This window comes from Apteryx rowi, unplaced genomic scaffold (genome assembly GCF_003343035.1).
Source record: "Apteryx rowi isolate R43461 unplaced genomic scaffold, aptRow1 scaffold_79, whole genome shotgun sequence".
Taxonomy (NCBI): Eukaryota; Metazoa; Chordata; class Aves; order Apterygiformes; family Apterygidae; genus Apteryx; species Apteryx rowi.
Genome location: NW_020451082.1, coordinates 660,407 through 679,241, shown reverse-complemented (window position 1 = coordinate 679,241; position 18,835 = coordinate 660,407). Strand labels below are relative to the sequence as shown.

At 39.3% G+C, this 18,835-nt stretch overlaps 1 protein-coding gene across 1 annotated transcript in view; it reads left to right on the top strand.

Moving 5' to 3' along the window:
- The window catches only part of PTPN14 (protein tyrosine phosphatase, non-receptor type 14), a 72,497-nt gene that overhangs the window by 14,208 nt on the left and 39,454 nt on the right, over positions 1-18,835 (top strand). The window lies entirely within an intron of this gene.

Below are 18,835 nucleotides of genomic sequence, written 5' to 3'. Positions count from 1 at the left end.
CACCAGTCAGTGCTTTTAATTGCACTGTTAAGGTTGGATAATATATCCTCATATTCCAGTCTGGTTCTGCAGCAAGCTTAGTGATGTGGAACTATTTTGACTGTTAAGGTGGTAGGGTACATTAGACTGCTTTGCTTTTTATGCTTGGTCACACTTTCAGCTTGTGGCCGCCTGAGGTGTGGGTGGCGGGGTGTGTATGTGTGTGTGTACCCTGGTGTGCAGAGTAGCTGATTCAAGCACTATGGCGACTTCATTGTCAAAAATCGGTATTTAGTATATCATAACATGTCAGAAGAACCAGCAGGATGTGTACCATATGATTTGCTCTGGGCAACCATGACTGTGCTTGCCTGAAGTGACGGGATGTGAGGTTGTGTGGCAATACTTGTTAATACACATTTCTGGTAGAGCTTAGAATTTTTTAATAACAATCATTCTTAAAAATTCAGCAACATTTAAAAAAGATTCTGTTAAAATATAGACCAACATCATGGAGGGTGGGGGGAGAAAACAGATGTGTGTTTAAGTTGGATGGGTAGGCAAATGAGTGAGAAATAGGGGTTATACAGCAAGTGAGAAGGTTGAGTGCTTAAAAACAAAAGACCTGAATCTGATCTCTCACACCTGGAGATTTAAGTCTGGATTTAACCCTTCATTCCATATTACTGGTGTAACTGAGCTGAAAAGTCTGCTCTTAAAATGTGGTTTTGAAACAGTGGAAGCCTTACCRCCTTGTCCAAATCTGTCTCTTCCCAGGAGCCTTTGCCATTTCATGTTTACTGCATGCTGCTTCGCCAGTAGGCGTTTCAAGAGTACGCCTGTGCTCTTGGAAAGAYAGTATCCAGGAGCGGACTGTGTCACTTCCAGAGAAATTAATTTGACCAGTTTCTAGTTGCCCTCTTTGCCAGGAAATGTTGCAAATACTGTGCATATGCTGATCAACTGTGCCATGCTTACGTAGCTTATGGTCACATCATGCAGGAAAGGCCACAGCACATAGCTCTCCCTTGGCACTAGAATGAGCTACATGGTCCACCCAGCTGGAGAGATAATGCACCTCTTTGCTAAGAAAAAAGACTATTCACTTCAAAACATGTGTGACACTAATGTTCAGAACAGCTCTGTGTTTTTAACTATTTCTAGTTAAAATGCTTGTTTTTTCCCTTTTTTATTTTTTATATTAGGCTGGATCCTTGTGTAGTGTGAGTATAGCTCATTTCTTTTACCTGAATGTTTCCAACTATATAAATATATATGTGTGTAGATGTGTGTGTGTGTATTTATATATAATATATATATAATTTTAATATTTTATATAGGTCCACTGACTGTAATTTTAAATTACTTACATGAATTAAGGCAATCACTTCTGTACATTGAAATCATATGAGCAGAATGACCAAATGAGCAGAAAAGGACAGAATGTCCTGACAGAATGGCAGACTTTAGAAATGGAAGATAATAACTGCACTCATCCATTCCTTATTGCTCAGCCTTTCTGGTCTTAGAAGTTCCTCACAAAGAGGCATTCACCACTTCTCCGTGGAAAGCTGTTCCACACCCCGATATACCATACTGAGAGATCTTTCTGACCTTTAGCAGGTTTATATTTTCCTTCAAATTCACCACTTGATTTCTGTCAAACTTTTTGTTCTAGGCTAAATGATTTGAAGGGCCAAATTGACAGATAACTTTTGCATAGGAGTGGTGGGGAACAGCTATTAAGTGGCACAGGGTAACAATCAGCCTACGTTTGGCAATTCCAAGTCTTTCTTTTTTAACCGAAGAACTAATACATGGTGCTGTAGGTAGGTGCTGTGTCATGAGACAGAGTAAAAGGAAAGTTAGAACAAGTGCCAAGATAGATGTCTTTTATTCATGAGACTGCGTCATAATGGAGTCTCCCAGAGGAAGCAGCAGGAACTCTAGAGCTGGAATTTTGTAAATCCACGGGAAGCTAAGAAATTTATGCTGGAATAGAATCCTATTTTGATTTAGACTGAGGTTGCCAGCCCGTCTGACCCTGCAGGGTCCAGATCATGATCSTCTCGTGTCTAGAATTACACCGTATCTCAGCAGGCTGGGAGGAAAGCAAGCTCTGGGAATCGCTTGGAGGTGGAGGTGGCCCTGAGTGCCCAGGGATCCCAGCTCTCCTTTGCTGGACAAGGTCATGGATGGGTCCTTAAGTGACTTGTCAGTGTCAGCCTTAGCCAGCCCTGTTTTTCTTATTCCTGCTGCAGGAATTTGGGTTAGGCAGCAACCCATTCAGCCACCCCGGCCTCTGTCCAGAGAGCTGATGGAGCCCTAGCAGGGAAACAGCACCAGGCTGCTGGCAAGCTGGATGAGCCTGAAGAGCCATGGGTGGCCACCCAGGCTTGGGCTGGGGTATTTGCATTTTGGTGCTTCTTTGAAGTGTTCTTTTTTTTTTTTTTTTTAATTATTAGACTTTTTTAAAATTAGTGGCTACTGCAGCATAAAAAATACACATCAGGCTTGTAGCCGGCCATGTAAACAAGCTGATACTTAATTAGCTTTAATGTTTTTAGAGGATGAAGACAACAACAACAAATAATGTGCAGTATTTGCTTGGTTTTTTTTTGTTGTTGTTGTGTTCATATTATTGCAGCATATGTATTGTTTTGCTTTTCAGTAATTTTTTGGGGGGATGTGTTATTTTAGTGGTTGTTTTAAACTCTGGCTTAAAAATAAGAGTTCCTTCAAGGCAGACCTAAGATTCAACATTCATTCCCTGTTTATAAAATAATTTGCTGAGGAGGGCAAACCCCTCTCCCTGCTGACTTTCTTCAGTGAATGGGAAGCTTGTTCTCTGTGTGTTGATTATTGAAAGCTGAGCTCTTTGTGCCAGATATTTTAAGAGGCTGTTGATGTTTAGATCTAATCTATTGCATTATACTGTGCTTTTAGACCAGAAAGTGAATATGTTTTCATGTGTGTGGTTGTGCATTACATATGTAGCAATTCTAAAAAATAGTGTTGCATAACTATAAATACCCAGTCTTGAATACTTCAGCCTGCATTCTTGCTTTAGTGTGTTTTAAAGGCAGTGGCTGTGATGGTTAGAAATGTTGTAACAGGAATGGCTTGGCATTAGACAGTATAATGTTTTCATCTGATGATGAGGAAATAATAGTTATTTTATGTTCTGGAGCTTAGTCACATGTTCTTACATATCTCTCTCCTGATGGGAATTATTTGTGCTCAATTTTGGTAGAACTGATGCTTTTGAAGTACTCTGGACTTTTTATTGGGCCCTTTTAAACAGTAGCAGTGGTAATATTTTGAGTTTCTACTTTTCTTAAATGATAAAGGTATGCAATTTACACAGAGTGCCAGCGTTTCCTCCGTGGTCCAAGACAGAGCCACCTGAATCCCTCCATGCCAACCAGGCTGCGGGAGGCATTTGCACTTGGGAGAAGACACTTGGTATCTTCCTTTTTTGTCTACCTGGGCATGGAGACATTTGCTGAATCTGTACATTGCTTGGGTAGCCTGAGCTTGTACTCAATACTGAGCCACTCTTGCTTACTCTTGCTGGAGGATGAGGAATATGGATGGCTTTTTACCATACCTGGAGACCAGAAATGATTCAGACTCTTAAGAAAAATTATGCATTTGGGTAGAATGATGTAACAATTTTATTATCAATGCTTGTGATTTATACTGAGTGTTGGAGAATTTTTCTTAAACTTTGCAGCTGTTGAAATGATAGAATTATATGAATTTCAGTATGAGTTGGTTTTTTTTTTTTTTTTTTTGGGGGGGGGGGGATGTTCAAAACCAAAGCCGAACTAGATTTGTAACACAGCAAGGAAATCTAAACAAGGCATGAAAAGTATGACACTGAGTACTCCACAGCTTTCAAAAGCAATGAGTGAAAACACCTAACTTTACCAAACAGAGAAAGTGTTATTTTAAAATAATACTGTGATTTTGAGGGGCCTGTGAAACTTTGAGTCTTTGTGGCCTATACATTTTTTTCTGTGAGTTCTGGCAGTTGGGACTGTGTTGAGGCTGGATGTATGGGATTTTGTCCTTACTGGTGAATAGCTTCCTGTGGGTAGGAAGCCCTGTGGTTAGATGCATCAAACCTACTGCTTTTTGTTTCTGGACCTGTGAGGTGGCTGTCCCCTGCGTTGTTGGTGATAGACATTTGCATTATGTGGATCACTAGCATAATCTGGAATATCAGTTCTTGTCTTCTGTTTAAATCCCATCCTCGATGACTTGTCTTTTCTCTGCTAGATCTCCCAATGCCACACAAACATGTATGCATAGTTTTAGCTATATTTTTAGTAGTATCCATTTCATGTGGATACTTTCCATTTCATGTGTGTTTACAGCAAACCTCTCTGGTTGAAAGCCTGCTCGTGTGATTTGAATGCATTCCCCTGTTCTTGTTTTATACTTGCAACAGATTATCTTGAATAGTGCTAAAATGCAATTTTAAGTCTTGCTGAAATCTGCAGTAGAACAACCTTGTGAAAACCACCACTTATTTCCCTTTTGAAATGAAGTGGAAAATTAAGTTCTGCTTTGCAGACTATCTAAGGGGAGAAGATGCTGTTATGGATAGTGAACTTAAATTTACGCAGCTTGAGGATTTATCAGAGGAAGTGGTATTTAACAGCATGGCCTAGCTAGATCTACCAAAAGTTGAAGCACTTTGCAAAAAACCTTCAGTGAGGTATTTAGTCCCAGAAACTTTGTCGTGACACAGGTTTAAGTTAGGGTGTAAAATGGCAAACAAAAAAACAAACTTTTTTCATTATAGTTTCAATTCTAAACAGAAATAATTTGCCGTACTGGACAAAAGCACAATGCCATCACCACAAGGGAAAGTGGGTTCCCTGCTGCCTTTATTGCATTCCCTCTAAAGCAAGGACTGGACTGAGATACTTCAGTAAAGAGGCTTGTACTGTTGTGGCCTTTGGAAGAGCTCTCAATAGCTTATGGGGTTTGTTCCCTGAAGGTTGTCAATGTGTCTTTCCTGTTACTAATACAGAGAGAAGCAAATATAAAAGCAAATAGGTTTGTTTCCTTTCCTATAGCATAGAATTGTTTCCTTCAGTTAGACTTTGTGACTTTCTCTGTTGCATGAAGCAGAAAGATAATTTGAACTAAATTAATAGTCACTGACTTTGAGCAGGGGGGAAGTGTTTATCTCTTGGTGCACATACATCAGGAGTTAACTGTTTGGCTTGGGGGTCTTTTTTGTTCTTTTCTTTGGTGGGGGGTGTTGAGCTAAGGTACCTTTTTGCAAATCTTTTCTCTTTGTTGCTTCCTTTAGTACTGGGATCAGGAAAAGCATTGAGAAGAGATAGTGGTAGTTGATGAAGTTTTTCTAAAGCTTAAAAAATGGAACAGCAGCAGAGGTAGGAGAAATGTAGTTCCTTGGCTTTACTCTGTAGCAGTTAGAACATTTAAAAATTCCTAAGGACAATATTGTTTTTAAATGGGAGTACTATTATCTGCTGGAAAAAACCCACAGCATTTCAGGGTATCTGTTATATTGACTTTCATTGTTTCCTGTGTTCTCAATCTGCATTGAAGGGTGCAATTCTCAGAGCTGCTAAGTGTTGTTAAGCTTGTCTCCTGTTGGGACGGGCTGCAGGTAAGAGCACTTTGGGCCTGGAAGCGCTTTGTAAATGTGATAATGAATGCAATTCAATTTTGTGGGTGTATTGTTATATTACATCAATATACAGGCATCCCTTTGAGCTGGCAGTGAGCACAGAGCAGAGGACGGGGTTTGTAGTAGTCTTGCACGGAAAAGATGCAAGTAGTAATTTGCTAGCCTAAAAATAGCCCATGTTTTAATATGCTTTTATGAAAATAAACAAGCCTATGGAGTTCTAGTATCAAACAGGTGACATGCTGGAACTAGAACTGTTTCCTTTTGTTTCCTTAATTGAGAAGAAGAAAAAGAAAAAGAAAATAAACTCTTGTTGGCCATAAAATGGAAAACATTTGCATAAAATGAGCCACTTTCAAAGCAAAGACCAAATGATGCTTGGTTACTTATTAAAAAAGATAGTTTATCATCCACTTAATTTGTCATTGCCCTACCAAGGCCTTGGCCAGCTTTTCAGAGCTTGATCTGACCTGTTACATTAATGTTTTATTAAGCCAGGCTTGTTTGGGAGGAAGGCATTGTGCATGTTCATGAATCTATTCGTTGTATTTTTAGACAGAAGAAAGGAGGAAGTTAATTCAACAAATATCTRTTTCTAATTTCTCCCTTGTGGCTTACAGTGAGTAGTTTGATCAGAATTATCCTGAGATTTACTGAATGTGTAATGTCCATTCTGTTCCTCTTCTATGAAATTTTTAGCATAACCACTATAGAGATAGTTACTGTGATGGAGTCATTTTGTTTTTCCTAGAAAAAGAGATTTTCTATTTAATTTTTCTGTTTACAGAAGAAGGACAGGGAAAGTGGAAAACTGGAAAACACCTGTCATCCCTAAAGGCTTAAGTCACAGAATTGTCCATCAGCCTTTATGCRTTTCTCACATAAAGATGAAAGGGATCATTCCTCTTATAATCTGTGAACTATGTCACCCATTGCCTTTGTCATTTAGACTATTGCAAAGTGCTTGACAGGCTTTTTTTCCCCTTAAGGGGTGGTAGGAATGTGTATCACTGCAGAATGGGGTTGCCCATTCGTTAAGCATCGCTGTATACACAGTGAATATTATGGTGTACCTCATAGATTAGTATGCTGCCTCTGACTTGTCTCCCAGTGCAATTTAAGGCACTATTTTTGACACGTGAGTATGTTAGATACATTGGGGCTAGTATTCTCCCATTTATCTTCCCAGGCAATGCAGGAGTGGGGTCTAGCGGTCTCTCCTTAGTGAAGTGCAGACTGCTACAGGATGTGCTGCTTAAGTCTTAGTGACGCTGACTGATCCTGCTTTAGTCGTGTGGTTTATTCTTGGTGCTTCAGTCAGGAGAAAGCTCGGTCTAGACTTCCTGGGGAATTTGTGAGGAGAAACAGGCATTTCCAGGGAATGATTCAGGATTTCTCCATTCTTTCGTCCATCACTTTCTTGAGGTGATTCATTGTCTCTTTTTCCTACTGCATGTATTGAAAAGGCAGCCAGGGCTCACTGGTCTTAGGCAGATGTCTAAAATTCAGCTACAGCATCAGAAAGCTCAGCRGTAGAGGGGGACCCAGGAGCAGTAACCTGCAAACGAAGAGACGTGTGTCTTGGATTGGGGTTATTAATTGCTTTTTAAATTTCAAGAATTTAATAGGCAGTGGAAATCTTGGTTACAGTAGCATTGCTAGTCTTCATTGGATTTATGGAATTTTGATGGTTATACTGCAGGGTGGAGCAACGACTTTTTCCCTTCTCTGTTGCTGAGACACAAAACATGAAACTAGTGCTCTAGATGTAGCCTTTTTCAAGGAGCCTGATACCTTAAACATTTTTTTCCTTGCTGGCAGGGTATGAAGCTAAAGGAGCTGCACTTGGATGTCTGTACAATCCTGAGGTCTCTGAATGTGTTTAAAAGAAGCATTTGTGTGGAGGCCCGTACACAGTTGAAAGTCTCAACAAGAATTTGGCAGAAATCTCTGTGTTGGAAAATGGCAGATTCCTGTGCAGTGAGATGTTTACTGGTTCACTGTTTTATCTTTGGCAGCTGCTTTTGCACTTGATATCTTCAGCTGTTTTTGAATCTTTTACAAAGAATAATTATTCATTTCATAAAATGAATCTACTTTACCCACCCAACAGGGCACTGATTCACATATTTCTCTGGCAACATCCTGTTGTTATCAGAGCCATGTTCACTTCTGCGGGGTTGTGTTCACTGAGACGTTAGAACTTCCTTGGTTGTAGTTTTCTGGGATTATCTGCTGACTTGTGGGGTGACTATTTTAGACTAACCCTGTGCAAACACTAAGGTTACCAAGGTTTTGGTCCCTGTTTTCTGCTAGATGGCAGTGAGCACACTAGACACACTCTAATGTAGGTGCTTCACTAATTTTTTCACAGGAATGCAAGCTACTATACTGAGGACCCTATAGATAAGTGGCAACTTCCTTTTGTCTCATTTCAAGCAGTGTTTTCTTACTACCAGGGCAGGTATCTGTAAAAGRCAGTGGTGACTGGACTGGATTTTAACTCCTTACAAGGTAAAATTCCACTAAACTCAACAGAGCTTTCTTGGGGTTTGATTTTTGTGAGACTAGAATAGTACCTGAAGGATTTTACTGATGATTTTATAATGAGTTCCATAAATCTATGAATGAGGTTCCACTGCAGGCTACTAGAGCCTTAACTTTTTTTTTAAAGTTTGAGTTAAGCACATTTTCCATGAGTTTGAATGTGTTCACTTGCTCTTTGAATAAGTAACACTCGAATACACTTGCATGCCAGTCTGAACCCACAAAGTGATTATTTTGTGGTGTGCATTTGGATACTTAGATATGCATACCAGTTGTTCACTGGTATATGCACTATTCATCTTCAGCAGCAATGTACAGAAGTACATTTACTCAGAAAAAGAGTAGCTGACTTTTGTCATTATAGGGATTAGAACTCCACTGTAGGAGAGTATTTCTTTAGAATATATTTTGAAGTATGAGGTAGGGTTTATGGGGTCAATACAATGTCTTACATTGAACTAACATATTTAATGGAGGGGGGAACATGGAGCACATTGAGCTTTTTGCATTTGTTTTGTGTATTAAGAATAATTTAGAGTTATATCTGTACTTAACCCAATTTTTAAAAGATTTGTTTCTATATTTATTTTCAATGTTCCAGAGTATACGCTGGAGTATGCATATGTTCTAGTTAGCTCACCACATTTTTTTAGCATGATATTCTAACCTGCTTGACCATTAACCTGGCTGGCTACCAGGAGAATTTTCAAACTGTTGACTCATGTTGCTTCCATATGTAACTTAAACCACCTTTTCCCACAGTGGGGACAGCTAGAAGGTTAGCTGCATATACTTTTCAGGGCAGGCAACAGCATATTTTGAACTGAGTCAACATATATGAGTAAAGGAAGTAAATCTAAGCTATTATAATTTTTCATCTAATCTCATTTCTGCTGCAACCTTTACTGCACTTGCAAGTCGGGGAGAAAACAACAGGTTTTTTTGTGCTCCTGTTCCTTATCAAGTTTAGTATTCAGTGTACATAGACATGGCTCATCTTTTCATTTTTACATCTTTGTGAGGATGGATCTTCCCAGTTGCCATTACTTTCGTGCCCCCTAAGGGTTTGGGGGCATGAGTTGCTCAGTGCATGAGGTCTGCTGTTTTGAGGGTGAGACTAACTGGGAAATGACATGTAAGCTGCATGCCAGGTCATATGTTTGAGCACCTCTAAATAAGTAGAGCCTATGTGTCGCTGGAACTCCTATACCTAGTTGGAGCATATGTCTTGCGTCATGCAGCAAAGGAGGAGCAGTTGCCCAAGGCTGTGGCAGTCCCAGGGGTGATGGTTAGTTGTATCCCAGTCTGCAAAGCGGCCTCTCCTCGGCGGCATGCTACCTGGAGCACAGCGTGACTCCTGTCCTTTTTGCTCCCGAGCTGGATGGTGGCACTGCACATGAAAGCCTTGGCTCCTCACAGGGTCCCGTGTCAGAGCACTCAGCTGCCTCTGCTGTGCGGGAGTCCAGGGTGGGAGGAAAGAGCCCTGGGGCCCTTTATCACAAATGAGAGATGCCCCCTTAGTAGGAGGGTGAAGGTGGCAGTGGTGATGAGGGGAGTTGTGTGAGACTTCATAGGTTTGCATTCATAGCAAAACCTGTTGGGTACTTTTTTTTTTTTATTGCAAACCACGCAAAAAGGTTGAAGGAGGTTTAGCAAGAGGAATTTTTCTTATAGGCTTTGATATCCATTTAACCTACGGGCACTACTGGTTGAGAGTAGATCTGGGTTCAGTTCCAGTGTTACCACTGTTATGGGAAGTCGCATCCTTCCTTAGCCCCCTGTTTTCTCACTGTGTTTTGTTTGTTTGTTTGTTTGTGTTTTAGGGAAGTAGAGTGGAAGAATGAGAATACTAATCCTTATGTACAGCATTTAAGATCTATATATGAAAAGCTGTATGAGGCATTACTACAGTTAGTCTCTCATGTAATTCAGCTACCTGAATCATTCCTACTTCTTTATGATCAAAACCAAAGTCAAACTAATAATTGTCTCTTGTTTTGTAATCTTTGGACCTCTGTAGCTGAACTCAAGTATCTGTCTCAGGAGACATAAGCATATATAGTTAAGCTTGACTATATAAGTAGTCTGAAGTCAATGGGATTGTCATGTTGAAAAATAAAAGTTTAAGCATGTGCTTAAAACCTAGAACAGATGGATACGTGGCATGTTTTCAAAGAAGTATGGCTAATGAACCCTKTGCTCCCAAATGTTTTATTCTAGTGTTTCGGTATAATATTTATACTTGTATTTTCAGCTGAAAATTCACTAAAATAGAGATTTATTTTCACTCAATGATTTTGATTGTTTTGCTTTATTTTTACAATTGCACTCCAGCCTTTACAAGGATAAATAGTATGGTGTTGTCACCAGGGCTTGGCTTTGCTGAACTCCAGCTTGAAGAGACCAAATTTAGCTTTTGCTGAGAGGGCTTGAAAGACAAGAGAATATGGCTTCCCAAAATTTTTACTCTAAGAGGCATGTTGGAGTACTGTATTGTATAATTCTTTAGGTATTTGGATTAACCCTGATAAAATTATAGGTGGTTATAAGGGAGTTTATTGTGCTTATAAATTGTAGTGGGGCTCCCTGTAATTTGTTATAATTAATTCAAGAGTTCAAGGGCAGAAAATCAGGATCAGGTTGTGGCATGCCTTCTGCTCTTGCTAAAGCATGCTATTACTGGCCTTTATGAAATATGAAGGTTTAAGTTCATATTTGTGGGTTTATTTGAACTTAGAGTATACAAAAAGTATAACATGCTGTTAAGAAAAAGTACAGATCCAGGGATGAAAGCTGGACCTGTTGTGGTTGGGGGGGGGTCCTTTTTAAATATAGAGCAACTGATGGATGCTGCACGACTGAATCTGCTGGCTAAGCCTTTCAAGAAAGGAAAACGTGTTTTGGAAGGCTTGTGTCATGTCTGCAGGCCTCAACAAGGCCTGGATGCATGTAAGTGCTTGTGGTCCGTAAGAAATGGCAGGAAAAACAAAAGTCTTGCAGAGTGTTTCTTTAAAATCTGAGATTCCTTCTTGCAAAAAGCTTTACTTCTGGTACGGAGTTGACAGCTGGAGACAAAAGGCGTCCACAGAAGAGGCACGGCAAGAGTATGGTGGCATGCAGACTCATGGGTCTGCCCAAGTCCCTCAACTCTGACCGAGAGGGAAAAATTCCAGGGCTGAACGAATCTCCAGATTTATTCAGTCCTTTGCCTTTCAGGGAAGTGCCAAGAAGAATGCTGAATGTGATGCTCTTATCTGTATTTAACTGCTAAGAATTTCACTAGCCGTTCCTGTAACACTGGATGTCAAAGACCCACAACATTTTGATAGCAAGCTATACTGAAAGCAGCTTTTTATGTGTGAGAGGTTATAAACCATGTGCTCCTCCATTTTCAATATGCATATTCTTTTCTTTTTGAGTGACTGATTTCCCTGTGTGAATTTGGCTTCACTGACTGATTCACACAAGGAAGAAATTTTGTCACTCCTAAAACGCATGTACTAGTTTGAAAACTTCTGCCAGTTGTGTAAAGCACTGGTGGTGGGGAAGAGATCTGAATTTTTAATAGTCTGTCTTCTGGAGAATACATACAAAGCAATAACCTTTAAGTAGTAAATTAATGAAATGGGGATAGTAAATAACACCTAGGAAATGCAAATTTCTGATCAGGCTGTTTTTAGGTGTGCAAAGGTTTTCCTGTTTCAATATCCTCAGCCTTGAGTTGACTTTTTTTTTTTTTTTTTTTTAAGCTGGACCTTTGGAAGATAGTGGCTTTTGGTAGGACCTTAAATTGGTTAGATCTGCTAGCTTAACTTTCTGTGTGCTCCTTGTTGCTCCTCATAGGACAAGTGAGTCAGCAAGGCTATGTATTATTTGTGCTTATGCTTGCAAAATGTATAGCAAAACAAATGGAAAGTGACTGTCATTGTGGAATTAGTCTCTTTTATCCAAATTCCCTTCTACCCCTTCAGCTATAAACTATTGTCTTTGAAGAGTGAGATTGAGAGATGTGGGAGTAGATGATATGAACTGTGCTTTAATCTGTCCTTCCTTTTCAATCCTATGAACCAAAGACATGAAAATAATGYTAACCTAGCATTGTTCTGTCCCATTAGGAAGGGGAAAAGAAATGACACAAATCTTTCCATGTATTTCACTTACTTTATTTTGTTTCACAGTCATCTTTTCCACCCGGCTGTTGAAGGAAACCAGGATGTAGGCAGTTGGATTCTGCTTTTGAACAATCTCATTTCTCAGTTACCTGAGGTTAACCTTGACCTGCTGTATAAGATTGTTATGATCAAGGAGTTTCTACCCTAGAAACTGTTGCGAGTRTGTTTTACTATTGGCATTGACAGCTTGAGCTTCTGAAGGAAGTTTTTCCTGTGTGTGACATGAGCTCTTTCGTCTCCTTCCCTTCTTTTTCTGGCAAGTCTACTGATCTTTCTGAAGGTCTGATACAGGGTGTGGTAGACTTGTTCTCAGTAATACCCTTCCAAAAATATTCCTCTTTAGTAGTGAAGCATAGCCATTGTTTTTTATATTCTACCACAAATCCCAGATAAATGGCTATTGTCTAGTACCGTGAAACATCAGACTTCCGCTGGGAGATTAGCTGGTGAAATTCCAGAGGAGCGAGCTAGAGACGTTCTGTTTATCAATATCATCTAAGTTTTTCCCAAAGGCAAAGACAAGACCTTAGCACGGCGTTGCTGACAATGATGTCATCAATGTATGCATATATTTTTTTGTTGTTATTAATACCTTTAGATTAAAATGTGCTGATTGAATTCTTGCCCCTGAGATGAGTTCCAGCATGCTCAAGCCCAGAAATCATAACACTGTCTTGGCCAATATACTGAACATTGTATCTGAAAAGACCAGTCCTGTCTCTTTCTTTCTTGCCATATGAAACGCAGTCCCGGTTTGCAGTAAGTTTTGTTGCTATATCTTGACCCACATGAAATAAGCACTATCTAGTAAGTGGAACCCTGACTGAGACTTAGGAAAAAAATTCAGCTCTCCCAAGTCTGCCATTGGTTTCCTGCCTCAGCTTAGAGAGGTAACGTCATAGGGCTAATGATCATGAATTCTATTTAAAGCATGTTACTCTCGGAAAAGCAACCAGTAAGAGCTAAGTAGTACTATGATTGTCTCAGATGGCTGAAAAATAGCATTTTGGTCATTATCAATCAGTTCCTTTGCTCATTCTCTGAATAGCTGAATCATTGGCTTATCTAGCTCAAAGGCTGAAATTATGAAAGCCACCGTTTAATATAAAAAATAGCTTTCTCTTTAAATCACAATATGTAAGTATCTGTGGAATCCTGTCGCTAAATGGTATTGAAACCAAAATCATGGCAGATTTTAAGATGTTAGTTGAACAATAGATGCATCAATATCAAAGCTAAGGCTTAAAATAATTTTAGTAAGTGATAGAAGTCTTCTGTTCAGAAGAAATTGCTTCCCCTATGGGCAGATTATTGCATAACTGTACATTGCAGAGTGTCTCTTCAGAAGTATATTACCACTCTGAGATAAAACCAAATGAGCTGAATTGGACTGTTGTTGTGATTTAATATGACTTTTATTGTGTTCCTAATTTTAGAAGATCATCTAGTACTCTAATTGCTTTTTTTTTTTTTTAAGTTGGAAAAGAGCAGCAGGACTTGAGCTAAACCACTTGTGGAACTATCTCTCTCTCCTTTGAGTATTAAAGACTTATTATTTTGGACATATGGAAGCAGTAAAGCAGTTTTCTTTCCTCAAGAAAAGTTAAAACTACATAGCAATGCAGTTATCCAATAGATAGGCTTGGCGCCAAAAAGGTACCTAATGAGTTATAAAAAAGTTAGTCAAGCCAGTAGTTGCATCATTAGAAACAATTTTAAAGGAATTGTACCTCTTGGGTAACTAATACATTTTCTTCTATGGTACTAATACGTTTTCTACAGCTTATGTGTGTTTTCAAATACGCTTAAGGTAAATAGGTTTATTTGTATTGAAATTGTAATGGGTTTATTCAGGCTAGTTTGAAATTTCCAGCAAAAGCATACTGATGGATTGAAAAATAAAAAAAAGTCTTTCCTGCTGCTCTAAAACCAATGTGTATTTTCTTAACCCTTCCTGTTCATGATGCACAGATGAAAAAAAGTAAAACCAGGGAAGAATAACTAAAATCCAGATTGATCACAGTACAACATGCAAACAATACTAATCCTTCCTATCTCTATCCTGTCTACGTTTACATATACATCTATGTAAATATATATGTGTATATGTATGTAAAATATATATTTATATRTATTTGGATTGTAAATGCCTGGGGAAACGAGCTTTTTTTGTTCTGTTCTTGTAGAGTTCTTGTAGAGAGCCTAGCAGAGTTGGGCGCTGCTTGATTTTTAGGGCTGTTGGGTATGATAATATTGTGAATAATTATTAATGAAGTGTTTGCCTTGTGGCTCTCTGTGGAAGTCTGTAGTAGGAAAAGTGTGAAGACTCAGTGCACCAATGCAGTGAAGATGCAGTACACTCTGCAGAACTATATCATGTTCTTGCTTTTGAAGGTACCCTTAAATTTTTTCCACAAAAATCTCACTTCCAACATTGTTCAGGCCAGGTTCTGCGTGGGTTGTGATATTTGAAAAATTTGCTGCCCAAGAGAAAGGAAACCAGTAAAGTGAACTGAATTATCTTCTGTGTATTTAAAACAACAGTAGAGATTATATATAAGATAAAAAGTGATGATTGCAGAGTGCAGTGAATTCAATGACATCTATACAAACACAACCTGATGTTGTGAGGTCTRTGCAGAACTATATGGGCAAATGAAGTTACTCCAGATTTACGCAGCTATAGCTAAGTCTGAATATAAGTCTTTTAATTAAATTTTAAACAAGCACCCTTGTCTCCTGTTTCCTAGTACCGTTTGGGTTTTTTTCTCTGATGTAATATTGATTGCTAAAATGCAGATGTTGATACCAGAGTTCAAATGTTGTCTTATAACTGTCCAGTTGCAGCAGCTTTACTTTATAAAGTGTGCATTTTGATGCCATAGATGCAAATATGCTCTTAATGTTTTCTGTGTTGGCTAAATAGAGTTGTGGGAAATGATATCCTTGTAATTATGGCTTTGTTCAGACTTGTTGTCCACTCCCATTCCCCTTGGAATTAGCTACAGGCTGGCAAACTGTAGTAGCCTTTATTATATTGAACATACAAAGGCTCTGCTAAAAAAATTTTAACCCAAAATGAGCACAAGAGAAACAAGGCTGGATTTCAGCTCTCAGCCCACTTGTCTATGGTGTGGTCTGTCTTCTGCCCTGCACTCCCCTAGTATTCCATGCAGGCCCTTTGAATAAAGTGTTGTAAGTCTTAATTTTGAATTTCTTGGCTTTTATTATTTTGGGGTACAGTTTGCAGACTTCTCTTTTGTTCGGTTTCCATTTGCTTTCCCGACTAAACCACCTAATCGGAGGGTTATGAAATACATGTTTTTATCTGCTGTTCTGGAGCAGCTAGCTTCCTTCAGTTAATCTATAGATGAATCGTTTTTAAAATGTTTGATTTCCTTCAAATTATAGACACACTTTTGCAGTCTAAACAAACAAAGAGTAGTCTCAGCTAGTGACATAATAACAGCATTTAACATAATTTCRGACAGAGGAGCCTCAAATCCGTGATGGAATATGGGCCAGTTTCTGTTCTCTCTGTCTAATGGGCAGAAAGCCTGACCACAGTTTTGCAGCACAACTCAGCCATGAATCTGTGGCTCATAGAGCTATTATAGCCTTTAGCAGATCTTTATCCAGGTTTTTCAGTGACAACCCGGCTCCTGCTCTTCCTGGAAAGTGGAATTCATGATTCCAGTTCATGCCTTACGCTGCCATAATTAAAGGATGTGCCAGGGGACACCTTATATGGATGACCCTTGTCACTCTCAATCCAAGAATAAAGATGTAGCTGTTACAGACCATAGTTTTCTGTCCCAGTCTTCTTCAATTTATCTTGCCACTTCCATGGAAAAAAGATGTCAGAGACATACTAGGTGATTGGTTTTCTATGCACTTGCCTCTGAAAGCTGCCAGCTTTCTCCATAGGTGTTCTCTGTTGGAAACACTAGTTAATGTGACAGAACAAGCTGTATATATCTTTTAAACTCTCTTTGCACAACGATCCATAATATACAATAAATCCAAAACTTTTAATCTGCTACAATGTTAGTAGATTCAGTGCTGTACTGTCATACTGTAGAATATTCCTGCTATGATTTTTTAAATTTGACTTGATTCTGAATTCAGGGTAAAACACCTTTAAATGGGCTTCTTTCTCATACAGTGGGTGCTGAGTGCTTTCTTAAAATCAGATTTTCTGAAGTATCAGCAAACTAAAACTGGAGATATCCGGCATCACCATTCCTTTTGAAAGTTTTGATCATAGTATTTGATATTGCAGTAACAGCATTAATGTCCTATATTTTATGATGCTTATATAGATAATCCTCACTGTGGTTCATCTATGTTTTTGTGGACACTGTGGTTGAAATCCCAGCTCCTGTAAAGCTGATGTCTTGATTTCAATACAGCTAGGATTTCACTGTAAGATTTTACATTTTTTGACTTTTGTGTAATCTCTTAACTTTGTGTTCATTTTAGCAATAGAGTTTTACTTTTGTTCTATTAGAATAGAACATATGTAACTCATGCATATATATAGACCAGTAACATAAATAAACAGCCTGCTTTGGGATTACAAGTCTCTAAAACCAGATTCAGTAAACACTTATTCATGTGCATATTTGACAAAGCAGCTTATGTGAAGCTTGTGTGAAAGCATGAATATTTGCAGAATTGAGATTTAGTCATTGCACAGGACTGGAAGCAAACTGGTTTTGTCCCCAGGACCAAGCAAGCGCTAAACCTGGGGCTGAAGCACAAGGATCAAGCTGAGAAGCAGTATGCTTTTTACACTTCCTTCCTCAATCAAATTTCAATACCCACTGATGTCTTAATCTTCATTAGTCTACGTGAAAGCTAAATCTAAACATTTTAAATGAGATTTTTTTCCTGTTTGAAAATATTCTCTGTTTGCACTTTTTGAGGGAATAGGGGGAGAGGGAACCTAAAGCTAGTAACCCAACAATTACCTTTTAAGTGCATGTGAAAACTGGCAGCTCAAAAGGGGACTCCTCGAATGTTAAGGATCATATGCACAGGCCTTCCACTGAGAGGGTTTCTCTGCACTGAAAATGCTTGTAGCCTGTTGCAGTGCTGTTACCTTGCGAGTACAGGTCTGGTCAGAGCATTGGTGCTGTCTAGTGGCAAGTTACTGCATCTCACATTGCTGACAGAAGAGTTAACTGAAGAGAAATGTAAAATGCCGTATTTGATTAATATCGCTCAAAGAATGACTTTGGGTTTTTTTTTCTTTTGAAGCACACAGGTCGTTTCCACTATCTCCGCACAGAGTTAAATGGTAACGTTTGTGAGTATAGTTTGACTGTATGGTATAGTATAGAATGTAGACCATAGTATAGAATATAGACTGTATAGTATAGAATATGTATTTGTTCTACAGTGAAGTCCTTGTAGCACGGATGATGTTACTGTGGTTCTCTTCCAAGAAGGAAAGGTAAATTGCCTTGTTAATTGCCCAGGAAGGCAATTAAAAAAAAAAAAAACAAAAAAAAACCCCAAGACACACACACCTGTCTGAAATCATTAAAACACACCAAGAACTGTTTCTTTGCTAATCCCAAAGGTTCAAGGTTAAGGCCAGATGTGGTGTGCTGGCTGCAGCTGAGTCCAGCTAAGAGTTTACTGCCCCCAGCCTTTTTCTGACTGCTCTTCGCTGTCCTCCTTGCGGAGGCTGCAGTCTTTCAGACCGCCTGACATGCTTGTGTATGGTTTATTTGTAACCCAGTTCTGTCAGAATGATTTGGTTTAGCTCAGGCAATTATTTTTATTTTTAAATGCCTGCTGCTTTGAGGGGATGCCCTTTGTGTGAGGGGGCAAGCACGTGTGCCACTGAAGGGAGCAGTGACCTGTGCCAGGGCACGGTGCTGATCAGCTGAAGCAGTAACCTCATAACCTGGTTCAGCTGCAGCCAGACTGACGTGTCCCGTCACAGCCTGAGAAACCCCTCTTCTTTGTGTGTTGGCATTTGGTTTTTCTTAACTTCAGTCACCCAGACCCATCATTTACTATTGGTAGGTCTGGGGGTTGGACATGCGAGGCTGCAAGCATGCACACGAGCTGTGGCTACACTGGTACAATATCTTTGGGCTCAGACTTGATGAGTTTTTGTGTGTCAGCTGAGGGAGAAACTGTGTTTTATGTCAGTTGGGATGGGTTACATATGTGTGCACCAAAAGTTTAAGCTGATGGACACTAGATCCTTATATTGTAACTCAACTGTTTGATTATTGGCACATCAGTGACAGATACGGTGATCTTGCAGTGGTGGCTGCAATTCCTTCAGCTGCCCGTCTTGCCCCCTGCTGATTTTACCCTCCATGCCCTTGAGATAGCTCAAGGGAACACGCATTGGTGCCTGCAGAATAAAATGTTGTAGCCTAGTAACAAAGCTGTCTCTGTTGGACTTTAACCTGATAATGTTGGAGGGATTGGTCCATAT